The sequence below is a fragment of the Erinaceus europaeus genome, chromosome 3 (genome assembly GCF_950295315.1).
Source record: "Erinaceus europaeus chromosome 3, mEriEur2.1, whole genome shotgun sequence".
NCBI classification, from domain to species: Eukaryota; Metazoa; Chordata; class Mammalia; order Eulipotyphla; family Erinaceidae; genus Erinaceus; species Erinaceus europaeus.
Genome location: NC_080164.1, coordinates 18,203,555 through 18,227,637, shown reverse-complemented (window position 1 = coordinate 18,227,637; position 24,083 = coordinate 18,203,555). Strand labels below are relative to the sequence as shown.

The 24,083-nt window shown below is 40.3% G+C and overlaps 1 protein-coding gene across 12 annotated transcripts in view; it reads right to left on the bottom strand.

Moving 5' to 3' along the window:
• The window catches only part of BABAM2 (BRISC and BRCA1 A complex member 2), a 452,740-nt gene that overhangs the window by 373,413 nt on the left and 55,244 nt on the right, over positions 1–24,083 (bottom strand). Inside the window, exon 1 of one of the 12 annotated variants that reach the window (XM_060186781.1) lies at positions 7,293–7,447. The exons of the other annotated variants lie outside the window; for them this stretch is intronic. The gene's annotated coding sequence lies outside the window, so the exon portion shown is untranslated. Of the gene's footprint in view, positions 1–7,292; positions 7,448–24,083 lie in introns of those variants that run through there. 12 annotated transcript variants of the gene reach the window in all.

The following is a 24,083-nucleotide window of genomic DNA, read 5'->3' as shown; positions in this document are numbered from 1 at the left end:
TAATCTTTGATAAGGGAGCCCATAGTATTAAATGCAGAAAGGAAGCTCTCTTCAATAAGTGGTGCTGGGAAAACTGGATTTAAACACGCAGAAAAGTGAAACTGAACCACTTCGTCTCACCAGAAACAAAAAATCAACTCCAAATGGACCAAGGACATGAATGTTAGACTAGAAACTATCAAATACATAGAGGAAAACACTGGTAGAACACTTTCCCACCTAAACCACAATCAAGGACATCTTTGATGATACAAACCCAATTGCAAGGAAGACTAAAGCAGAAACAAACCAATGGTACTACATCAAATTTAAAAGCTTCTTCACAGTCAAAGAAACTGTCACACAAACAAAGAGACCCCTCACAGAATGGGAGAAGATCTTCATATGCCATACATCAGACAAGAGACTAATAACGAAAATATACAAGGAGCTCAGCAAATTTAGCAACAAAAAAGCAAATGACCCCATCAAAAAATGGGCAGAGGATATGAACAGAATATTCACTACAGAAGAGATCCAAAAGGCTAAAAACACATAAAAAATTGCTCAAGGTTGCTGATTGTCAGAGAAATGCAAATAGAGACAACATTGAGATACCATCTCACCCCTGTGAGAATGGCATATATCAAAAAGCTCACAAATGCTGGAGAGGCTGTAGGGACAGAGGAACCCTTCTGCACTGCTGGTGAGAATGTAAATTGGTCTAACCTCTGTGGAGAGCAGTCTGGAGAACTCTCACAAGGCTAGACATGGACCTTCCATATGACCCAGTAATCCCTCTCCTAGGGATATACTCCAAAAACCCCATAACATACAGCAGAAAAGATATGTGCTATGTTCATAGCAGCACAATTCGTAATAGCTAGAACCTGGAAGAAACCCATGTGCCCAATTGTTGGTATGCTTCTAAAAACCCCTTCTGTTTCATTAGTTTAATACCCCCTGCTTAACACTGTATTCTATTTACATAACCACTGTATTCTATTTACATAACCACTGCAGGGCATTGGTTCAATCCCCACTGGTTCATGATATGTTTTTGCTCCGCCCCCTCTCCTTGTCACACTCTGATTTTCACCAGTCACTTTTCTCTCCACCCTCTCTATGTCACATCCTGTTCACACCCTACTTGGGAAGTATATATAAAGACAACATTGTTCATTTTAGTTTAGTTTTAGCTTAGCTTGGTATAGATTGCGCTGCATCCTGCATGAATAAAGAGATACTGCGTACAACCCTGCCATGAGTCCCAGGTCGTCTGTTACCTGCCTGTGAAGCCAGCCTGGTGAAAACAACACCCAACAACAGATGAGTAGCTGAGAAAGCTGTGGTATATATACACAATGGAATACTACACAGCTATTTAGAACAATGAACCCGCCTTCTCTGACCCATCTTGGATGGAGCTAGAAGGAATTATGTTAAGTGAGGTAAGTCAGAAAGATGAGTATGGGATGATCCCACTCATAAACAGAATTTGAGAAAGAAGAATAGAAAGGGAAACTCAAAATAGGATTTGACTAAATTTGGAGTAGGGCACCAAAGTAAAAACCCTGGGTTGAGGGTGAGGGTGGATGTTTGGTTTCACAGGGTGGGGGGGAGAGGGGATGGGATGGGACATTGTCTTTTGGTGGAAATGGTGTTTATGTACACTCTTATTAATCTGTAGTCATATAAATCACTATTTAATTAATATGAGAGAGGAAAATTTGATTGAATGTGTCAAACTTTTTAAAGCACAGAGTCTTTTTAATACATAGGCTGAGTCTTTGATATGTTGACTCTCTTAAAAGCTTAGACCAGAAGCAACCGGTGGCACAACTATATACAAATAATGTCAAAGGACATAAATTATGGTGATGTTGTGTATGATACAGCAAATCATAACAAAGGAATATTTCAAAGTTAACCCAACTGCCAAATAATATGATTATAGAAATAACTATCTATTGTTTTTTTAAACCCCAAGACAGCAGGAACCTCCAGCTTCCTCTATAGAGCCTATATTTCCCCCGGTCCTAGAACCTGTAGGGTGGGGCTCAGTTTTTTGCATACTTCTCTCAATTCATACCAAATTATATTGCTTCTGCTGATCCAAACCTAAAAACACTGCAAGTACCACCTCAGCATGCTTCACTTCAGACTGTGTCCAGAGACGTCAGGCGTGGAATATCAACCCTTCACCTCATTACTCGGGTGAAACCTTTCCTTTCATAGGATTCTCTAATTCCATTCCAGGTGTTTCACTTCCTCACAAAATCCCAAAACCTAGATATAGACCAGGTCCCATGAGATAGAGCATGTGCTCACATGTATCCATAAATTAGGGCAAAATATATACCTGAAAGCAAAAATACACAATAGTCTGTAGTGAGTCAGTATCAAGTTCATAATGAAATAGTGTCTACTTAGACTTAGATACCCTCCTCACCTACTTCCTATTACAGTTCTCTCACTCATTCCAAAGCTAATCTTATCAAAACAAGGACTGCAAAAGCTGAAGAAGGGCAAGAGACTGGCATAATTTAAGGATGACTCTTTAGTCACTATCAGGCCACCCCATCAGCTGGGGCCCTAGTTGGAAAGCCCTGAGATTCCCAAAAAGATTGATGGGCCTAGACCTCAAATAAATCCCTCTCTCCATTGTTACTGGTCATCTATATCAGGAACAACAGAACAGACCCCTTTGTGGGCCCCCATAGGACCTTGCCCTCAACTTGGATCAACAATGGTAGAAAATGTTCCATACTCCAAAGGGAGGTTGGACAACATACTCTATCTACCACCTGAGGAAGATGGATCCTGATACTGGAGCAGCTTGGCACGTTCCTACTCATGACCATAGAATGTGAGCTCAGATCTACAGGGATGCAGAGGTCACATAGACTCCTAAGCTGAATATTGGCCCCAGATCACATCAAAGCAATGGGGTTTGCAGTCAACAATATTTATACACCTTTCCCATACTTGGGAGCTACTCTCTTCCCTGATCCAGCTTTCTGGTCCTTCTGCCAGCCATGACATCATCTTCCCAGACAATAACTTAGATCCACCTGCATATCAGATTTCAGGTTCAGGGGGGAAAAATTAGTATAGCCAGGCCCTTTGGAATATAACTAAAATATGCCTAATAGCTATCTACAAAATGGAGGAATTCCCAGCTCTTCATCTGCACTATTCTAGCCTTTAGGTTCATGATTAGTCAACAATTTGTTTGGCTTTATATGTTAATTCTCTTTTCAGCCACCAGTTTCCAGATGCTACCATAATGCCAACCAGACTTCCCTGGACACATAACCCCACCAATATGTCCTAGAGCTCCACTTCCCCATAGCCCCAACCTACTAGGGAAAGAGAAAGACAGGCTGGGAGTATGGATCAACCTGTCAATGCCCATGTTCAGCAGGGAAGCAATTACAGAAGCCAGACCTTCCACCTTCTGCATCCCACAATGACCTTGGGCCCATACTCCCAGAGGGATAAAGAATAGGAAAGCTATCAAGGGAGGATATGGGATACGGAGATCTGGTGGTGGGAATTGTATGGAGTTGTACCCTTCTTATCCTATGGTTTTGTCAATGTTTACTTTTTATAAATAAAAAAAAGGAATAGGAAAGCTATCAGGGGAGGGATTGGATACAGAGTTCTGTTGGTGGGAATTGTGTGGAGTTGTACCCCTCTTATCGTATGTTTTTTGTCAGTGTTTCATTTTTAGAAAAATAAAATTAAAAAACATTTAAAAAACTGAAAAATTATAAAAACAAACAAACGTGGAATTGCTCTCAACTCCAAACACAAGCAGCTTGAAGTACTTTGATATCCTTGAGTCCTACTGAGGCTCAGGACTCAGAAGTGGAACCACAGCTGAACTCCCAAGATGCTTCCCTGGAGAGAATAGTCCTTCCTCTGGAGGGCTCAACATACTTCACACTGACAGTACAAACCAGCACAAAATTACAAAAGCAAGGCTATAATGATAAAATGTCAGTCCTCTGTCTTTCCTCTCAAGGAAAATGGGACAGAGGAGGGTGACATCAAAGTACTAATCTACCATCTATGGAGTTCCCTTGATATGGTCTATGATGGTTCCATGTAGTGCCAGGAATCAAACCCAGAAAAAAAAAAGCCTGACAGACATAGAGGCTTTTACCCACTGAGCCACATCCTGGACCCTTCTTCCCTAATCTATTTGTCTCTTCCTTCTCTCTCTCTCAGGAAATATAATCTCTATATTTCTATAATTCCTACTACCAAAGTGTCATAGTTCATACTCTCCATTGTAATGTTCTCTGTCCTTTATCCCTCTGTCCTTTATACCCTTAGTCCCATCTCTTCAACTATCTTAACCATCTAGTAGACAGATTCTATGGGCTAGAAGTATGGGCAAAATGTAGAGGAATAATTCTTTTCCTCCTCACAGCACTGACTAAGACCACTCATGGTATTTAGCTGATGAACAGGCTAATTTAAAAGTTATCTGCTACATTCTGTCACAATGTGGTTCCACTCACATGTCTGGTGCCTGAGCTGGCGCCTTGGGGCAACTCCAAAATAAGAACTGCCAACTGCAGTGCCTGCATGTGGCCTCTTCATGTGGTTTGGCTACCTGACAGCAGGACAACCTCAAAGTGGCCAGGGTTCTTACATAGTGAGTGACTGCAGGCTCCAAGCACCAATGCTTCTGCTAATTGTATGGAGGTTGTAGTGTCTTAATGATCCAGTCTTAGAAGTTTCACAATGTTGTTCACATCATACTCGACTGGTCAAAACAGTCACAAGCCCACCTAGATTCAAGGAGAGGAAAATGACGCCCCATCTCTCAAAGGTCACACAAAGTATGGAAAGGTCTGTGCGGCAGGAAGCTATGCTAGCTTTCTTTGAACAATTTGCCACAGTCCCCTACTTAAATACTTCTGCCATGCCCACTCTAATTGATCCCTTCAAACAATGCCCAATCTCATTGCTGTCTGTAGTAGATATAGATAAACAAAAACTTATGAGAAGGTAATTAGAGGTATAGGTGAAAGAATTAGCCAAACCATAGGGTGTGAAAAGTAAACATTAGCAGGGATGGGATATTTAGGAAGGGAGTGGCAGGTAAAAGTTGAACATGAAGGTCAGGAACAGAGTGTTTAAGTAATCTGCTTTAGGGAGTCGGGCGGTAGCGCAGCAGGTTAAGCGCACATGGCACAGAGCACAAGGACCGGCTTAAGGATCCCAGTTCAAGCTCCTGGCTCCCCACCTGCAGGGGAGTCGCTTCACAAGTTGGTAAAGCAGGTCTGCTGGTGTCTATCTTTCTCTCTCCCTCTCTATCTTCTCCACCTCTCTCCATTTCTCTCTATACTATCCAACAACGATGACAACAATAATAACTACAACAATACATCAAGGGCAACAAAAGGGAATAAATAAATAAATAAATAAATAAATAAATAAATAAAAATAATCTGCTTTAGAGGGTAGGAAGGTGATTTGGGGAACAGAGTAGATGACTTCCATGCGTGAGACCTTGGGTTTGGTCCCCAGCAACAAACGAGCACACAAGACAGACATGTGGAGCTCCATGAATGATGGAGCAATGCTTTGGTATTTCTCTCCTCCCTCACAACAATATGTAATAGAAAAGTGGGGTAGGGGCTCCATGCATGAAGACCTGAGTCCATTCCCCAAACAGTAGTAGAAGGAGAAAAAGCAAGCTGGTTAAGCAGAGAAGAGGGTAAAAAAAAAAAAAAAATAAGACAGTTGGAAAGATTATGACTACACTGTACTAAATTCATTATTCTATTATGAGTCTAATCTAAAAAGAGTTGTAATTTAGAATGTAAAAATGGTTAGTCCTACTAGAGCCTATGTTGGCAAACTACTTTTGTGAGTCTTTGTCACATCCTTCCTAAACATACTGATCAGTCTGATCTACATATATCAATGGTCCTTTTCCCTTTTCTCAATGCAGAAAGTGAATTGCTCTTTGTCGACTCTTTAGATGCCCCTCCTCCCACTGAGAAGTCTCCCCCAATTGGTATCCTTCCAATTAAGACTTCACACATAAGACATGATCTTTTAGTGTCTTAGTTTCATTCATTTAACAAACAAACCTTTCCTTGTCAATGCCTATGCAGGCCAATTAGGCCTCAGAGATCATAGGGATTCCCACCTAGAATTTAACAGGACACTGTTCTAGGAACTGTGGATTTAGGTACATATAATTCATCTGGATATCAAATTCTTCCACCTCTGGAATCCAAACTTCCCCCTTTATCACATGTCCACGTTATCAAGGCCCTGTTCTGGAGATGATACTGCTGATGTCCATAAATCTGACAAGTTGCTAGTGCAAAATGTGCTGTGGGGACATGGGGCAATAACTCTGCTTGTTAGAGCACACCTGAGCCCCCAGGGGCCAGTGGCTCAGTCCCCAGAACCCTTTGCAGAGTTAAGAGGTGCTCTGGTGTCTTTTCTCTCTCTTCCCTTTGATGAACCAAGCTAAAGGTAATCCCAATTCTATCAAATTCAAATAAGACCAAGTGGCCAACATGTGACCTCTGAGTCATATGAAAAGAGAAGAGTTGTCCACTTTTCTAAATCCCACATCACAGTTCACCCTTTACATCATGACTAACTGGAATAACTAAACAATCCGTCTATCTCAGCATTCAACAATAAAGAAATGTGTCATACATATCAGTGTTCCATAGTCTGAATATTCAGTTTGAATACTTAGCTCATAGTTTTAATGGATGCTAATAGCAAGGAAGAAAAAAATCCCCCTGTAAAGGAATGAAAGGGAATAAATCACTGAGCAAAAATAGGGTCTAAGTAATTAAAATCTCCTTACAAATAAAAGTCTAAAGCATCCTGCATGTTTTTGTTTGCAATGGAAAGAAAACTTCCACTAACACACAGATCTCTGTGAGCAGAAAGGATTTCCAAAATGCCAAAGGCAAAAACAAGTTTTTGCCCGAGACCAACAAAATGGAAAGGGTAATTTCAAAGGGCTACCACCCGGCACCTTTAGAATCAGCCAAATTCTGAAGATTTTTATACTTTAGTAGGAAGAAAGCAGGGACAAATAACAATAGTATACTTCCTGACCTGGGGAAGGAGACAGCAGCTCTCCAGCTGCACTTCCTAGACAAGTGTGCCAGCTGCCTTCTGCTAACTGAGATCAAACTGCCAAACATTTTCAGGATCACAGTTATGAAAGATGACCTAAAATCCTCATCTGTTGTAAAAGGATGTAGCACAAACCACACAGGAACTGACAGGAAATCAGCCCTTGGGCTGGGTCTTACATTTTCAAGAAAGCTAGGAATCCTTGGCCTTTGGCAGTCAACTTTCATCATCTTCCTATGTGAGAAGAGTTGCCCTTCAGAGAGAAAACCAGCCAAGTCATATAGGAGGTTGTTTTCGTGCTGCCGCTGCTACTACCACTGCTTCAGAAAGCGACCCCCTGCCCAGGCTGGCGTCCTCCTCACAGGGGCCTCACAGCACCTCCAGTCCTATAGCCCCACTGGACCAAAACTCACAGGTCGCCTGGCACACACCTTCCTTTTCGAAGCCACGAGCCCACTAAATGCCAGAAATGATTCATAGGCCATGATGATGGTAAGAAGAAAAACTAGTATTTGGAGCTCACCAAACCATGAGTCAGACTCCTGGAAGAAGAGAAAGCCTTTATAATTGGCAGTCCTCTGGGATGAAATTTTTAAAATTGTTTTTTAACATTAATATTAGTTCTGTAAAAGTTGGCAAGAAGAAAATGATGGAGAAGCATGGTATTTGCTTATGCCTTACGAAAGTCCAGTTCCTACTCCAAGAAAAATCCTGAGGGTATCTATTACCTATTCCTAGACTTGCCTTCTGGACTCTCTGCTGCCAAGTTACTCATTCTCCCACACAACACTTTCTGTACTAATTTTGACCCCAAAGAAGCAAAAAAAAAAAAAAAAAGGCGTCTTGCCTTTTTTTGTACCCAAATGCCAAAATGGAATCTTTTAGTATTTCACCTTTATAAAGGGAATGTTTGAAAACAGGCCTGTTTGGCTGTGACATCAGTGAGTTTCTGAGGCCTCCAAGGGCCGGAGGAAACATTCCAGTCCCTCAAAGAGCTGCGGCACTCCTACGGTGCAATCTGGCAATGGCCAGGGACCAAGTCTTTAAAGCTGTTTTATGGTATTTAACATATGGTCATAAATTGCTCAGTGCTTTAAAGAGGGGCTAAATTTGCCACCCCGATTGATGAAAAATGTTCTTATTTATTTTAATTTAGTGGCAAATTGGCATTTCTCCAGGTGGAGAGTTTTAGGCATAAAGTACAAAGGAAGAACTAACTTGAGAGGAGTTGTAACTTTCCTAAACACTGCATGCAAACACAGCCACTTAGGCTTACAGCAGCACCACTATCAAACAGGCTTACCATCTATTGACAGAATGATAGCAACATGAGAAGATTCTGCTTTCTAAGGCCCGCAGAGGAGGGGAGACATAAATTTTATTCAGACTATATAAGAACTTAAAAAAAAAACAGCACAAGGACTGGCAGAAGAATCCCGGTTCGAACCCCTGGCTCCCCATCTGCAGGGGAGTTGCTTCACAAGAGGTGAAGCAGGTCTGCAGGTGTCTATCTTTCTCTCCCCATCTCTGTCTCTCCCTGCTCTCTCCATCTCTCCCTGTCCTATCCAACAACAATGACATCAATAACAATAAAACAAGGGCAACAAAAGGGAATAAAGTATTTTTTAAAAAAACCTCTAGGGCCAGGAGATAGCTCACTGGATCAAGTACACACTTTACAAGGCATGTAGACCCAGGCTCCAGTCAGTGGGCCTCATGTGGGAGCATCATGCAGAGGGGAAGCTTCACAATCATGGGACAGTGTTGAGGTGTCTCCTCTCTCTGTGTCACTCATCCTCGACTTGGAAAAGAGTTCACCAAGAGTGGCAGAATCATGAAGCATGAAGCCCCAGTGAATCTCTAGCAGAAAAGAGAAAGAAGGAAAGAAAGAAAGAAAGAAAGAAAGAAAGAAAGAAAGAAAGAAAGAAAGAGAGAGAGAGAGAGAGAAAGAAGGAGAGAAAGAAAGAAAGAGAAAAGGAAGGAAGGAAGGAAGGAAGGAAGGAAGGAAGGAAGGATGGATGGATGGATGGATAGAAGGAAGGCCTCAAGTATCTGATGATCTCACTCATATGTGGGATATAAAGAAACAAAGCAAGGAAGCAAACGAAGTCAAGTACAAACCGGTCCTTAGACTCTGACTGCAGAACTGCAGGGTGGGGTCACCAAGGGGTAGGCAGTAAAGAAGCTCAAAGGACTGCAGCGGAGTGATATTGAAAACTCATGAAAAGGAATGGTATTATGGCCCTAAAAGAGTCTTGAGAGCCAACATTGCATCAATAAAAATATTTGTTTAAAAATCCTTGGGAGGGGCCAGGTGGTGGCACACCTGATTGAGTACACATGTTACAATACACAAGGATCTGGGTTCGAGGCCATGGTCCCCACCTGCAGGCTCTAGAGACAGCTTACCAGTTAAGACAACTGCTTTGCCTAACCCAAGTTCAAGAGTTGGCACAACAGGGAAGTGCCACAGTACAGGAGAAAGTTTTGGCACTGAATTCTCTCTCTCTCTCTCTCAATGAAAAAACATCGGCTCAGAAGAGATGAAATTGTGTATTCATGAGACCGTAACTCCACAAAGCAAACTAATAAAATCTTGTGTCCTAGGAGGTGATGCAGTGGCAGAGTTCAGGTTTTGCAAGGTGTGTTGTTGCCCACCCCCCAACCCACCTACTCTGTCATGACACTCTGGTTCTCTCACACTTGATCTTTCTCATTGACTTTTATGAAAATACATTCCCTTTCTCCACAAGCTAATTCTTCTCTCTTTTTGTCCCCTCATTCCCCTCACAAGTTACCTGCATCTGGTCTCCACCTGAAACCCACAGCTACAAATCCCCAGAAATGGCTAAGTTCTTCCACACCAGCCTTCCTATTCTGCCATATTTCTGACTTGGTTGCCTTGTTGTTGTGAAGATATATACTTCAGTGTTGGTCTCCTTTAATGGCTCTAGTCACCCACCACTAAAGACATGATCCTACTAAAACATTTTGTTCCTTTCCTTTTACAACATAGCCTTGCAGCCAAAGGCAGGAGAAAAACAAAGTGTGTGTGCGTGTGTGTGTGTGCGTGTGTGCGTGCGTGTGTGTGTATGTGTTTGAGAGAGAGACAGAGAGAGAGAGAGAGAGGTTGTAACTAGTGACAATCATGTGAGTGGTATCAAAAGGGAAATGTGAAAAAAACTAGAAGAAAGAGCTGACAAAAACAGGCTAGAGAATTAGCTTTCCTGACTCTGGAAATGTGAAGAAGGATTTCAGTAAATTGTGCGGCATAACAGATGCCTTCAATAAGATTAAAAGAATAAACACTGCAATGAATAACCAGGCTGTTGCTATCAGACAAAAAGACAAAGTCTTACTTTTCAGTTATAACAGAAAAGCCCTGTCTGGCATAAATATCTATATATGAATAGGTATAGAGGGGCAGCTACTAAGATCTGTGCATACAAGTGAATATGAATGACGTCAGAAATTAAACAGAAATTAAGATATGTTCATATATTTTTGGAGAATAAAAATAAAATATTTGAACTATTTCCCCTAATCAAAGGGCTGGGTGGTGACATACCTGGCTGAGTGCACATGTTACTATTTCCCCTAATGAAGACGAGTAAAAATCAATGGAGAGTGACCAGGTGGAGGCACACACATCCAGCATACAAGTTACCATGTATAAGGATCCAAGTTCAAACCCCTGGGCCCCACCTGCTGGTGGAGGAGTACTGCAGGTGTTTTCTCTCTGACACACCTTTCATTTTTCCTCTCTCTCTCTCTCTCACACACTCTCTCACTCTCCCTTCTCCCTCTCTCTCTCTCTCTCTCTCTCTCTCCCTCTCTCTCTCTCTCTCACTCTCCCTTCTCACTCTCTCTCCCTCTCCCTCTCCCCCTCCCCGTCTCTTTCTGTCAGTCAAGCAATCAAAACAATGGCTGTCCATCCAAAGTGATCTAAAGAGTCTATGGCATCTCTCCCCCTTCTCCCTTCTCTCTTCTCTCTCTCTCTCCCTCTCTCTCTGTCAATCAAGCAATCAAAACAATGGCTGTGCATCCAAAGTGATCTAAAGAGTCTATGGCATCTGGAATGGCTAGCAAATGTCCCCAGTAGGTTTTATTCCAACCTCTGTCTGAAATATCCTAGCCATTGGGGCAATTCAATTTTAATGACCAAAAAAAAAAAAAGACTACCTGACAACAAAAAGAAGCCCCTCTGAGCCCTCCATGTGCTCTATTAAGAACTTTGGTTCCCAGGGGGCCAGGTAATACTGTTAGAGTGTGCCGGGCTAGCTTCATGGGCGGGAGAGAGATGAACAGGAACTCATGGCTGAGCAGAACGCAATCCAATGTGTTTATTATCAGAAAAGAATCTGCCTTTGTATCTTCCGAGGTGGAAGCAGCTGGCCGGAAAAGGAAGTGGGTAGGAGAGTGGGTGGAGAGAAAGAAAAGAATGCAAATTCCATCTAACCAGTGGGGATTAAGCCAATGCCCTGCAGGGCGGGTCTCCAGCTGCTGTGAAGGTTCTAACCAGTGGGGATTAAACCAATGCCCTGCAGGCAGGGCAGGTCTCAGGCAAAACAGTAATTATGTAAATAGACCACAGCATCAAGCAATGCAGCAGACTTGGCAATGACCAACAAGAGTGTAGAATGCACAAATTATCAAGTGCAAAGAGAATCCAAGTTCACTTTGTAACATAACCTACACTGAAGCAACTTTTGCTAAAATATTAAAACCAGATTTTTAAAATAAAAACAAATCAATATCCTTCATGAACATAATTGCAACATTTCAAGCCTAGTGAATCCAAACTAATATAAAGAGACAAATTATCTAAATGATCATGTATAGTTTAGGATGAGAAGTTGACTATGAAAAAACTATATCATATTAACATTTTTGAATTTACTATACTAAGAAAATAAAAATATAGTAATAAACAACAACAAAAAATAAAACCACATAGTAACCTGAAGCTTATATTCTCAAGTAGGTGAGCCACCATCCAGTCCCACATTTCTAATTTTAAAACAAAGCAACAGTGATAGGTAATGATGCACTCACTGGGGAGAGCACACATCACCAGGCACAAGGACCCAGTTCAAACCCCCAGTTCCCACCTGCAGGGGAAGCTCATAAGCAGTGAAGCAGTACTACAAGTAGTCTCCCCTTCTCTCCCCCACCTCCAGTGCCCTACCCCTAATTCTCTCTATCTCTATAAAAACAAAATGGCTGTCAAGAGCTATGGATTCATTGTGCAGGCGCTAAACCCCAGCAATAAACCTGGTGCAATAAACTTAAACTAAGTAATTACTTTTTCAACTAAGCAGGAATAAAAGGGAGCTTTTCAACAAACTGGTAAAGGATGTCTGTGAAAATATGCAATCAATAGTATACCTACTAGTGAAAAAGTAAGTATTTTTGCTTTAAAATCAGGTGCAAGATGAGGATGTCTGCTCTCCACAGTTATACTCTACACTAAGGCAAGAGAAAGAAATAAGACATTCAGATAGTGTAGTGTCCTATTTGCCGGTGACATGGTTTTCTATACAGAAAGTCCTATAGCACCTAGAAACAAGCTCAAGTCATAGCTGTCTTGTTAATCATTATGCCCACCCATCCCCCAGTAAAGTGAGTTGGGCAACAATAACAACATTCTTCTAGATATTTTCTATTTTGACCTTTAGCATTTTAGTTTTTGGTTGGTTCTGAGTGCACTGGGTACCCAAAGCCCTCTCAGACCCCTCCCCCCTTTACAGTCCTTGGTCCTTTCAATAGACCACTACTAGTCTGAGTTTCACCCTATATTTTCCTTTTCCTTGTTAAAACCATCAGGCAGGGAAAGATTTCTTAAGAAAGTCATATATATGTGTGTTTGTGTATGTGTGTATGTGTGTATCTGTATATATATATGTATGTATGTATTGTATATATCCATAACTGTGGTGGCAGGCAGGTGTGATGTGAAACTATACTCCTGTTAGCTTACACTCTTGTAAACCATTATTAAATCATAAATAAATTTTAAATTTGTATATTATAATAATAAAGCAAAATATAAATTTTCATTTCAGTTATTGTGTGATTACATGATATATATATATTAATAGGTCTCTCTATAAAATAAAAATTCTCAGTAAGTCTAGCAACTATATTAGTAATTTTTAATTAACTATTAATATCAAGCTAGATTACATATACTATAATGAAATGTTAGCTGTAGTGAAACTGATTTTATAGATATTAGTCATATTAGTTACTATTCTTTAAGTTTTTCTACTATTCCATGGATTCCAAGAAATAAAATATTCTGAAACACCAAGACAAAGGATCCTCAAAAATCTGAGACACAATGCCTAATCCACAAAATTAGCACTTCTAACTTGCCTTCAGTGAGTATTTTTTAGAACATTCACAAAGTCAAAGGTGACCTGCCTCCTTAATTAGTCTCTAAAAATACCCTGAATGCTAGATAATAATAATCTTTAAGCAAATGAATCTATTTAAAAGATAAAAATAAAAGTAAAATGAACTATGCTACCAAGGAAAATTATAATGCCTCTCAGCATGATGCAAACTACCAAGTCCCTAGACATAGTGCCCAATTTTACTGAGTTCGGTGATACAAGCCTGCTAACAATGGTTAACTCCTGCTGTCCTTGCAGGTGATCTTGGAGACTAGAAGTTAGCGAGTCAAATAGTGTCCTAGAGAGCACATCCATTGTTAAAGTGACAGATTGTTGGAAGGAGATGGGTGCAAGTGAAGCACCAAATAGGTCACAGTCAGGCTATTTTAGTGTTTCTTTGGTCCTTCCCACTAAAATCAAAGAGCAGAACAAAATCAAAAGGTGGGGTGGGGTGGGGTGGGTTTAAAAGTACAGTGTACAAATCAGTTGTGTGAGCCTTTGACTTTTGTCATCATCTGAGCTCCAGCTAGGCAAACTGGGAGGCTGGGATGGCACTGTCACAAGCTAGAAAATCAGTCCATTAAAATATTTAAGAGTAACATATTTTTCTTGTTTGTTTATTTTTACCAGAACACTGCACAGCTCTGGCTTATGGCAGTGCAGGGGATTGAACCTAAGACTTTGGAGCCTTAGGCATGAGAGTCTCTAACCATTATGCTATCTACCCCCACCCTACTGAAATATTTAATGATAGGAGGGTTAAAGCAGAAAAATTAGTTGCTTTCCATTTCCAAGCATACTTATTCTAAAATAAACAAAAAAATTTTTTTCATAAAAACCATTGTCATCCAAAAAAAACTGCCAAAACCTTGCCACAACAGTTAGCTATTGGACCTAGTGACCAAAGTTCAAAGTATAAGGATATTAAATTGCAAACTAAAACAATGTGCAAAACTGTTACAGATAAGAATCAATAAAACCTACTGTATCCTTGAGCTTATGCATAAAACGTCTTACCAACAGTCTGGTGTTCCGTTTCTTTTTCACAACCATCACTGGCAAGCCCTTGAATGTTCCTACAAAGAACTACACAGGCTTTTATAGGACAGAGAGAAGAAAAAAAAAGGGGGGGGCAGCTCAAGTCTAGTGTGCTGACTGGTAAAACAAAGCAACTATCAGAGACCTGAGATGCAAGAAACACTGTGTTAATGCATGTACGCCCACACCAAGCCAAGCCACTCTAGAGAAGATCAGAAATGAAGCTGAACTTAAAGACTCAATAAAGTTGAAGTTCTAGAACTTATTTGCAATGTGTAAACAGTGCATTCTATTTAAACTTCTAAGGCTGGTTTCATTTTGTAATCACACTCAAATATAATCTTTTTATGAACTGGGGAGATAGCATAATGGTTACATAGAAGATTCTCATGCTGGAGGCACCAAAGGTACCAAGTTCAATCCTCAAAACCATCATAAACCAGAGCTGAGCAGTACTCCCCTGTTTCTGTTTTTCTCTCTCTCTTTCCCTCCCCCTCCTCTCTTTGACCCCCTCTCTCATATTACAATAAAACATACATACTTTGTTTTTAATTTAGTGATATAATATCAAAGTCTTAGAAGTTAATAGTAATTTCATGGTGCTCTTCCGAAGACACGGGAGAGAATGTATCATCCAAGACATAATATAAATCATAATCATGGAGCCAGAGATTAGGTTGGGTGCCTGTCTTGCCATGCATGTGCCCCAGGTTTGAGCACTAGCACACAAGAGAATGCACAGAGGTTGCAGGAACTCATGATATATCTATCTCTACCTCTACGCCCCATCACTCTGAAGGAAAAAGAAAAAAAAAAAATGGCCAGAAGTGCTGAAATTGTGCAAGGCCTTAAGTCTGCAAAATATACAACCAAATAAGTATGTCATAAGGTTTTGTTTTTTTTTACTTATTCCTCTCTTTTTATTTCTATTTGTTTGTTTGTTTTACTAGAGCACTACTCAGCTCTGGCATATGGTGTTAAGGGGGGATTGTACTTGAGACCTTGGAGCGTCAATGTGACAGCCTCTTTGCATAGCCATTATAAATCTCCCCCACTACTCTTTCGCTTATTCCTCTAAAGACATCTCTTTTATTATTTCCTATCTATCTGAATTCAAAATCTTTAGAGATAATAATTTGATGTGGGAGAGGCAGAGCCAAGATGGTGACTTGCAAGCAGCAGCTGGTGTGAGCTCCAACAAACAGCAGCTTGTGACTGGGGATTCTCTGAATAGGGTAGGATACTGGGCGGTCAACAGTGTTGGTATCTTCTAATTCTGCTTTTAAAAACCCCTTCTGTCTCATTTGGTTTAAATCCCCCCTGCTTAACACTGCATTCTATTTACATAACCACTGTATTCTATTTACATAACCACTGCCATCTATTTACATAAATCACTTTTACATTTACATAAAGCACCACCTTCCCTCCAGGGCATTGGTTTAGTGGTAGAATTCTCACCTGCTCCACCCCCTCTCCTTGTCACACCCTGATCCTCTCCTTGTCATACCCTGATCTTCACCAGTCACTTTTCTCTCCACCCTCTCTGCGTCACATCCTGTTCACACCCTACTTGAGAAGTATATATAAAGACAACATTGTTCGTTTTAGTTAGTTGTTAGTTTAGTCTAGCTTGGTATAGATTGCGCTGCGTCCTGCATGAATAAAGAGATACTGCGTACAGCTCAACCATGAGTCCCTGGTCGTCTGTCTCCCGTCAATGAAGCTCAGCCTGACAAACAGGAGGGTGAATAAGGGGTCCTAAGGTGTTGGACATTAAACCAGTCCCCCCCCCCCCGCACCATGCTGCATTGCTGATAGTTTGGTCTATTTACATAATCATTGTTTTGCCTGAGACCCACCCTGCCTGCAGGGTATTGGTTAATCCCATTGGTTAGAACCTTCGCAAAAGCTGCTATGGAAGCTTTCTACCTTCGCGCTCTTTTCTCCACCCCCATTCCTAGCCATTTCCTTTAGTGAGTTACCACTTCCATTCAGTTTCTAAGATATAAAAGGCATTGTCTCTGATCAATAAAGGCATTGCATTGCGTTCCCAATCCACCATGAGTTCCTGGTTCCTCTCTGCCATGTCACTGAGTAAGCAGCAACCCAGGTTGGCTCCAGTTGAGTTCTCTCCAACTCAGAGAGCACGTGCCTGGGAAGAAACACCCTCATGCTAGCCCGGCACTAAGGGTGAGACCACTCTTGGGTTAGAAAACAGAGGCCAAGGGAAAAGAGAAAGGAAATGTTTTGATTATTTCTGAAGCTCACCCCTCCCCCGCACCCCAGAACCAGCCCCATGGTCTGGACAGCAGGCTCCCAGGTGGACAGCAGGCTCCCCACTGAGCTATTTTCTTTACCAAGATTCCTGGCTCACTAGGGGTGCTATTCCTTTTTGTTTTCCTTCTTTTTTTCTAAGAGCCTAGAGCTCTATTTGAATGACAAAATAGCCGACCAATTAGAGCCTCACCCCACCCCTGCCTGGGAAAGACTACCTGGAGTTTTTTTTTTTGTTTTTTTTTTATACTTCATACAACTGTCTGTCCTTTGCTGAATTTGGAGTAGTCCAAGCTGCAGACTAGTTACGGTTTTTCACACTATTCTATTTTATTACTACTATTATTAAATATGTGTGTCCCTTTTGTCCCCTCCTTCTTCAGGTTTACCAAAATTAACTGTTGTTGTTTTCTTCATTGCAAGGTGACTAGATATCCTAACCAGTGTGAGAGGAACTTGTTTCTCTCTACCTCTTCCCTCCACTCTCCTTTCTCCCTCCTCCTAGCTAATTAAAAAAAAAAAAAAAATCCTTCCTTTCACTGCTTTTTTTTAGTTCTTGTCTTCTTTTCTTCTTTTGATTTCTGAATTCACTGATACTCATTTGTGAATTATTCTAGGGAAGAAATCTGACTCAGAGTGGACTCTCTCTGTGTGTGTCTCTCTTCTCTACTTCCCTTTCTCCTCTTGCTATCCCTAGAATTTATAGTGAACAGTAGATGTGCATAATTGTCTATTCTTGCTTTCCCTTTTTTCCTTTCTCTTTCTTTTAACTTTAGATTTGGTTGCTATTTTTTCTTGGACTAGAGCTGTTGTTTGGCTAACTGGTATGGGTTGAAATGCATCAATCCTTGCTTACAACTATTGTTGTAATTTCTAAGGTTGGGTGACTAAATTTGTCATAAAAGTCTTTAGTATAGCATGGCTTGTACTCAAAACACAACAACTGAAGAATGACAGAACAGAAAAATAAAAAACACATCAATAAAAAGAAAATGGTTAAATCAAGAGCAAATAAAACTGCTAACACAATGAATCAAGACAGGATCCCAGAAGAAAATCCAAATCAGTCAGAAGTAACCATAAATAAGAAAAGTACGCAACCAATGATAAACCTAACAATCACAGAAATAAAGACAACTATGGAGGAAAGGGCTAGCAGAATTAGGGAAACAACAGATGAGACCCTCAAGGAAAACACAAGCTACCTCGAGGTAATTAGAGAACTGAAAGCTGAAATAGCTGAACTAAAAGGTCAATTAGCAGAACAAGCCAATACTATAACTGCACTGAAGAAAGAAGCTGAGGGAAGGGAAATCAGGCTAACAGAAAACAGAATTACCCAGACAGAGGATGAGCTAGAAAAAACATGAATTTTTCAAGTTCTACTTTGTATTTTCTTTTCTTTTTTATTTATTTTATTTATTTTATTTTATTTATTCCCTTTTGTTGCCCTTGTTGTTTTATTGTTGTAGTTATTATTGATGTCATTGTTGTTGGATAGGACAGAGAGAAATGGAGAGAGGAGGGGAAGACAAAGAGGGGGAGAGAAAGACAGACACCTGCAGACCTGCTTCACCGCCTGTGAAGGGACCTGCCTGCAGGTGGGGAGCCAGGGGCTCGAACTGGGATCCTGACACCGGTCCTTGAGCTTAGCGCCACCTGCGCTTAACCCGCTGTGCTACAGCCCGACTCCCGTATTTTCTTTTCTGATCCTGTTTTTCAACTTCTGCCTGAGAGTGAGATCATCCCATATTCATCCTCTGATTCTGACTTATTTCACTCAACATGATTTTTTCAAGGTCCATCCAAGATCGGCTTAAAATGGTGAAGTCACCATTTTTTACAGCTGAGTAGTATTCCATTGTGTACATATACCACAACTTGCTCAGCCACTCATCTGTTATTGGACACCTGGGTTGCTTCCAGGTTTTGGCTATTACAAATTGTGCTGCCAAGAACATAAGTGTACACAGATCTTTTTGGATGGATGTGTTGGGTCCCTTAGGATATATCCTCAGGAGAGGAATTGCAGGATCATAGGGTAGGTCCATTTCTTCTGCATGTTTCAACCCACTGTTTCCAACACCATTTGTTGAAGAGACTCTGCTTTCCCTATTTAACTATCTGGGCCCCTTTGTCAAAGATTAGATGTCCATAGGTGTGGGGGCTCACTTCTGGGCTCTCAATTCTATTCCACTGGTCAGTGTGTCTATTCATGTTCCAGTACTGAATACACATTCTTTTCAAATCCACACAGCACATACTCAAGGATAGACTACATGTTAGACCACAAAGACAGTATCAACAATTTCAAGAGCAGTGAAATCATCCCAAGTATCTTCTCAGACAACAGTGTTTACTCCACTGTGCTAATATTTAACAACAAAAAGAAAATTACTGAAAGTCACAGAATTTGGAAACTCAGCAACATGCTGCTTACGAACGGCTGGGTCAGAGAGACACTCAAGCAAGATATTCAAATGTTCCTGGAAACAAATGAAAATGAAGACACAAGCTATCAAAATATTTGGGAAACAACTAAAGCAGTACTGACAGGGAAATTCATAGCCATACAATCACACATTAGATTACAAGAAAAAGCTCAAATAAACGGCCTTACTGCATGCCTAAAGGACTTAGAGGAAGAGGAAGAAAGTAACCCTAAAGCAATCAGGACAGACATCTCTAAAATTAGAGCAGAAATAAACAACATCAAAAATAAGAGAACCATACAAAAGATGAATGAAGCCAAATGTTGGTTCTTTGAAAAATTAAACAAAATTGACAGACCCCTAGCCAAACTTACTAAAAAAAGGGGGGGAGAAGACTCAAATAAATAGAATTGTAAAGATAGAGGACTGATCATAACTGACACTGCAGAAATCCAGAAAATCATGTCAAACTTCTATGAAGAACTATATGCCACCAAGCTAGAGAATCTGGAAGAAATGGAAGCATTCCTAGAAACATATGCCCTTCCAAAACTGAACCAAGAAGAACTACAAAACCTAAATGCACCAATCACAGACAAAGAAATCAAAACAGTTATTACGAATCTCTGCAACAACAAAAGTCCTAGACCAGATGGCTTCACAAATGAATTCTACAAAACTTTCAGGAAACAGTTAATACCTATACTTCTAAAGCTTTTCCACAAAATCTAAGAAACAGGAGCACTCCCTTCCACCTTCTAGGAAGCCAACATTACCCTAATACCAAAAGCAGACAGGGATACAGCAAAAAAGAAAAACTATAGACCAATATCTCTGATGAACATAGATGCCAAAATATTGAACAAGATCCTGGCCAACTGGATACAGCAGTATATCAAAAAGATTGTTCATCACGACCAACTGGAATTTATCCCAGGAATGCAAGGCTGGTTCAACATACGTAAGTCAACCAATGTCATTCACCACATCAATAAAAGCAAAACCAAAAACCACATGATTATCTCAATAGATGCAGAGAAAGCCTTTGACAAAATCCAACACCCATTCATGCTCAAAACACTACAAAAAAAATGGGAATAGATGAGAATTCCTCAAGAAAGTGGATTCCATATATAGCAAACCTACAGCCAACATCATACTCAATGGACAGAAGCTGAAAGCATTCCCCCTCAGATTGGGGACTAGACAGGGATGTCCACTATCAATATTGCTCTTCAACATAGTATTGGAAGTTCTTGCCATAGCAATCAGGCAAGAGAAAGAAATTAAAGGAATACAGACTGGAAGGGAAGAAGTCAAGCTCTCACTATTTGCAGATGATATGATAGCATACATAGACAAACCTAAAGAATCCAGCAGAAAACTACTGGAAGTTATTAGGCAATATAGCAAGGTTACAAAATCAAAATAGAAAAATCAAAGGCATTTCTTTATACAAACAACAAATCTGGAGAAGAAGACATCCAGAAATCACTTCCATTAACTACTGCAGCAAAATCAATAAAATACCTAGGAATAAAGCTGACCAAAGAAATGAAAGACTTATATACTGAAAACTATGAGTCACTATTCAAGGAAACAGAAAATGACACCAAGAAATGGAAAGACATCCCATGCTCATGGATTGGAAGAATAAATATCATCAAAATGAATATTCTCCCCAGGGCCATATACAAATTTAACACAATACCCATCAAAGTTCTACCAAGCTTCTTTAAGAGAATAGAACAAAAACTACAATCATTTATCTGGAACCAGAAAAAAACTAGAATTACCCAAACAATCTTGAGGAAAAGAAACAGAAATGGAGGCATCACACCTCCAGATCTCAAACTATATTATAAGGCCATCATCATCAAAACAGCCTGGTACTGGAACAAAAATAGGCACACAGACCAGTGGAACAGAACTGAAAGCCCAGAACTAAACCCCCACATCTATGGACATCTAATCTTTGATAAGGGGGCCCAAAGTATTAAATGGAGGAAGGAAGCTCTCTTCAATAAGTGGTGCTGGGAAAACTGGATTTAGACCAGGTCCCATAAGATAGAGCATATGTTCACATGTATCCATAAGTTAGGGCAGAATAGATGCCTGAAAGCAAAAATACACAATAGTTTCTAGTGAGTCAGTAAAAAGTTCATAATGAAATAGTGTCTACTTAGACTTAGATACCCTCCTCACCTACTTCCTATTATAGTTCTCTCACTTACTCCAAAGCTAAACTTAGCAAAGCAAGGACTGTAAAAGCTGAATAAGGGCAAGAGACTGGCATACTTTAAGGATGACTCTTTAGTCACTGTCAGGCCACCCCATCAGCTGGGGCCCTAATCGGAAAGTCCTGAGATTCCCAAAAAGATTGATGGGCCTAGAACTCAAATAAATCCCTCTCTCCATTGTTACCGGTCATCTCTATCAGGAACAACAAAACAGACCCCTTTGTGGGCCCCCATAGGACCTTGCCCTCAATTTGGATCAACAATGGTAGAGAACATTCCATCCTCTGAAGAGAGGATGGACAATATATTTTATGCTACACCTGAGGAGGATGAGTCCTGATATTGAGGCAGCATGGAATGTTCCTACTCATGACCACAGAATGTGAGCTCAGATCTACAGGGATGCAGAGGTCACATAGACTCCTAAGCTGACTATTGGCCCCAAATCACATCAAATCGATGGGGTTTACAGTCAATAATATTTACACACATTTCCCATATTAGGGACCTGCTTTCTGGTACTTCTGCCAGCCATGACATCACCTCTCCAGACAATAATTAGGATCCACCTGCATATCAGATTTCAGGCTCAGGCCAAAAAAAAAAAATAGTATATTCACAGGCCCTTTGGAATTTAACTAAAATATGCCTACTAGCTATCTACAAAATGGAGGGGCCCCAACTCTTCATCAGCGCTATTCTAGCCTTTAGGTTCATGATTGTTCAACAGTTTATTTGGCTTTGTATGTTAACTCTATTTTCACCCACCAGGTTCCAGATGCTAGCATAATGCCTACCAGACTTCCCTGGACAGACAACACCACCAATGTATCCTTGAGCTCTGCTTCCCCAGAGTCCTTCCCCAATAGGGAAAGAGAGAGACAGGTTGGGAGTATGGATCAACCTGTCAATGCCCATGTTCAGCAGGGAAGCAATTACAGAAGCCAGACCTTCTGCCTTCTGCATCCCACAATGACCTTGGGTCCATACTCCCAGAGGGTTAAAGAATAGGAAAAGTATCAGGGGTGGGGATGGGGTATAGAGTTCTGGTGGTGGGAACTGTGTGAAGTTGTACCCCTTATCCTATCATTTAGTCAATGTTTCCTTTTTATAAATAAAAAGTTAAAAATAATGTTATTTCTTTATTTTTGTCGTAAATAATTTTGAAATATCACAAATGAACACTGAGCACTTGGGCTCCAAATCAGACCCTCTCTCCCAGAAATTTAAGACGAAGACAAAGGTTACTAATAATGGACTTGAACTGAGTCCCCGCATAGAGGGCTCAGGAAGTCATTTTTCTTCTGTGTGGGGAGAAACAGAGAAATGGAAGAGTGGAGGGTAAAGTGAATACAGTGACAAAAGAATATAGTACAGCAAAAAAATAAACAAGAACATTAGCTACTATATGTCTACCATCCTTCCCACATGAAATTGCAGAACCTCAGAGATCTCTTATCCTTCCTGCCCTTGGGCACCATGCAGTTCAGTTAATTCCTTATAAAGACAAACAAACAAGCTCTTTATGTTTGTTCCAATGGATCTCATAACCAAACAGTCTCTGATTGAAATAAACTGTTCAAGAGTCAAGTACTATAGACTACAACTAGGTTACAAATATCCACTTATACAAAGCTCAGTAATATTCCTTGTGAAATTTGCTGTATTTGGTGAATTTTAATTCATCTTAGTGATGTCATGTTAACCTTAATATATACAGATAGATAGATATGTCTATCTATATATATTACTTAAATAAATCCTAATCACTAGGTATTCAGTTTTCTGATCTTGTTTCAAGTACCAGTTGTCTCTTCCACAGTCATTAAATCCCAGGACTTCTTTATAGCACAGATACCTGTCACTATTTTCCAAAAGAGTTTTACACAAACTGGCAATGCTCTCACTGCCCAGCAGTTGTCTCTTCATATTAAAAGAGCTGAGGAAACAATAACGTCATTCCTCATTCACTATAATCTTCGGGTCTTTTTTATTGCAATTATTTAATTCTGAATGTGGGTAGTTCTATAAGATTCAATTCATGAATTCATGGGTAAAAATAGATCCTCCTCTTTGACTTTCATTCTCATTGTCACTGACTGCACAAAGTTTCTTACATTTAAAGATGAAACATTCATAGAAGAAGTGTTTGTTAATGTACAAAATATTAGAAAATACAAAATTTAACTTGGGCAGGCGTAGATAGCATAATGGTTATGCAAACACTCTCATGCCTGAGGCTCCAAAGTACAAGGTTCAATATCCTGCACCACCGTAAACCAGAACTGAGCAGTGCTCGGGTAAAAAAAAAAAATTAAATTAATAAAATATAAATTAATAAAATACCTTTAAATATTAACTTCATGCTATTTTCACTAATCTGCTTTGAGAGGGTAAGGGGAGATGTTCAGCTTCACTGGTGGGTGGGGAGGTGGGGGGAAAAGGGACACAGACTTTTGGTGGTGGGAATATTGTTAATTATCCACTCCTATTAACTTATAAACTCACAAATTACTATTGAATTTATAAGAGAGGAAAAGAATGGATCAAATATCTCAAACTTTTTGTTGCATAGACTGTAGCTC